Genomic DNA, 2,953 nt, shown 5'->3' on the forward strand with positions numbered 1-2,953 from the left:
GGGATCATGACCTGAGCCAAAGGCAGTCACTTAACCAACTGAGCCACCCAGGCGCCCGGAATGCAAGTTTAGAGAACAAGAGAAAGTTGTTTTTTTCCCTTAGATTTGTTTCCATTCTCCCTTTCTTTTCCTTTGAACTTGTATTTGACTTTTTTTTTTTTAAGGGAGGGAACGTGTGTGCCTGACGGTGGATGGGGGAGGGGCACAGGGAGAGGAAGAATCTCAAACAGACTCCACACTCAGCATGGAGCCTGGCGTGGGGCTTGATCTCATGACCTGAGCCAGTATCAAGAGTTGGACACTTAACCAAGCCACCCAGGTGCCTCTTGACTTTTTTTTTAAGTAAATTGCCTTTTTTTTTTTTTTTTTAGCTTTTTGGCCTTTTGGCTTTTTTTCTGGAAGATTTTGGAATCTTCCCTTTTTCTCTGGGTCTGAAAATTCATTCATATGCCTTACTGTAGTCTTTATTCATTAGTCATTCTGACCTTAAGTCTGTCCTTTTGATCTGGAGAGTCCCACTCTTTTGTTCCAGGAAATTTTCTTATATATTTTTGTGCTGATTTCTTCCCCTTCATTTTCTTGCCTTTTTTCTGGAATCTTCATTATTTGGATGTTGGACCTTCTGAGTTCAGCCTTCAATTTTCTTATGTTTTCACTACTATTTTCCAGTCCTTTGTCAATTTCCCCTTACTTTCTAGATTCCCTAGACTTTAATCCTTCTCTTAAAATTTAAGTGTCATCTGTAATTTTGAATTCCCAAGAACCTTTCTTGTTACTTAATTATTCATTCTTGGCATACCCTCCATCCCTTACTTTATAAATGCAGATATTTAGTGTTATCTTGCAAAGTATTTCACAAAGTATTTAGTTACAGGTGTTTTGTGATTCTTTTGTAAGCTTTCTTGTTTTTTTCTGTATAATGTTTGTTTCTTCTGGGCTTCTTTATTCAGTCTGATCTCTCTTTTTCACAGCAGAGGTATGTTAGTTTCCAATTATTGCCTTATCAAATTACCAGGAACATGGTAGCTTAAATAACACAGATTTATTATCTTGTAATTCTTGGGGTCAGAAATCAGAAATGGGGACCTGAGGGGGTGATTGAGCCGATTTAGACCACTCACCTTGGCCTCTGAGTGGCTGCCAGCATGACCAGCCAGTGGCAGGGCATCCAGCAACTGCTGTGGACTGAGAATCGGGAGGCTGAGAAGGTGTCGGAGGCCTGCAAGCAAAAGAACTAGAGGCTGAAGCAGACCAAAGAAGCTCAGACTGAAACTGAACAGTACTGCCTGCAAAGAGAGAAGTTCAAGGCCAAGGAAGCTGTACTGTGGAGTGGAGAAGGAGATACAGGAGAAGATGACCATCCTCCAGACCTACTTCCATCAGAACAGGGATGAAATCCTGGATAACTTCTTGGCCTTCATCTGTGACATCTGGCCAGAAATCCATGAAAACTACCGCATAAATAGAGAGGGAAGGAAGGAGCAGCTCTGCGCATGGCTTGGCATTTTATTTATTTTTTAAGGTTTTATTTATTTATTTTAGGGGCGGGGAGAGTGTGAGCCCAGGAAGGAGCAGAGGTAGAGGGACAAGCAGACTCTGCGCTGAGCGGGGAGTCTGATGCAGGGCTCAATCCCATGACCCTGAGATCATGACCTGAGCTGAAGGCAGACGCTTAACCCACTAAGCCACCCAGGCGCCCTCCTTTTCCAGTTTCTAGAGGCTGCCTGCATTTCTACCAACGGTCTGTTTATGATGAGTTAGGTATTCTCTGAGATGATACAGGTTTTCTCTACCTTGCTCCTCACTTCCTGCCGAGTCCCCACCAGCAGAATTGTTAACATCCATACTTCTACTAACAGTCTGTTCAAGGCAATCGAGGCTTTTCCTATTATCTTCTCAACATTCTTCCAGCCTCTGCCCATTGCCCAGTTCCAAATCCACATGTTTAGGTATTTGTTGCATTGACACCCAGCTTCCAGGAGCAAAGTCTGTGTTAGTTTCCCATTACTGCTATAACAAAGTATCACAAGCTTGGAGGCTTCAACAATACAAATGTATCATCTTACAGTCTGGAGATCAGGCATTTGAAATGGGTCTTATGGAACTAACATGGAGGCGGTGGCAGGGCTGAGCTCCCTTCTGGAGACTCTAAGGAAGAAGCTCTCGCCTTGCCTTCTCCAGCTACTAGAAGTTGCCTGCATTCCTTGGCTCGTGGCTCCTAACTCCCTCTTTAACTTATAGGGACTCCTGTGCTTACACAGGTCCCACCAGATTAATCCAGGATGATCTCCCCATCTCAGGATCCTTAAACTTAATCATGTTTGCAAAGTCCTTTTTGCCCACATAAGACAGCAAAGGAGAAGAAGTAAACGAGACAGGAGTCCCTGCCCTCGAATTCAAACACCGTCTGGACCTTTGAATGAAATTAATCAGTGATTACTACTTTTGTTGGAGGTGTGCTAATGATAGAGTGGTTATGTTTTTACGGAGTCTTTACTTTTAGAGATTTATTATGAAATACCTATCATAAAATGATATGGTGTCTGGGATTTGCCTCAAAATGTTGACTGGGGGAGTGATGTGGGTGTAGATGAAGCAGGATCAGTCCACATTTGACAATGAAGCTTGGTGGATGTGGGTCTTCATACGGTTCTCTCAACTTTTGTGTCCATTTGAAATTGTCCCTAATAAACAGTTATAAAATGACCGTGATACTAGATATTAGCTGATATTCTAGTGGAAGAGTCAGACGATAAATAGAATAATAAGCACAAAAATAATATCTCAGGTGCTGATCATTGCTATGGAAAAAAACCAAATCAGGTGAGGCAGATATATTCTTGCACCTGATTGGGAGGTATATTCATTTCCTGTGGCTCCTGTAACAAATGACCCCCAACTCAGTGGCTTAAAACAACACACATTTATTTTCATACAGTTCTGAAGGTCAGAA

At 42.3% G+C, this 2,953-nt stretch overlaps 1 pseudogene; it reads left to right on the forward strand.

Annotated features, from left to right (window-relative positions):
- Positions 1–1,048: 1,048 nt before the first annotated feature.
- LOC110572682 lies at positions 1,049–2,276 on the forward strand (annotated as a pseudogene).
- The last annotated feature ends 677 nt before the right edge of the window (positions 2,277–2,953 follow it).

This window comes from Neomonachus schauinslandi, chromosome 16 (assembly GCF_002201575.2).
Source record: "Neomonachus schauinslandi chromosome 16, ASM220157v2, whole genome shotgun sequence".
In the NCBI taxonomy this organism is placed as follows: Eukaryota; Metazoa; Chordata; class Mammalia; order Carnivora; family Phocidae; genus Neomonachus; species Neomonachus schauinslandi.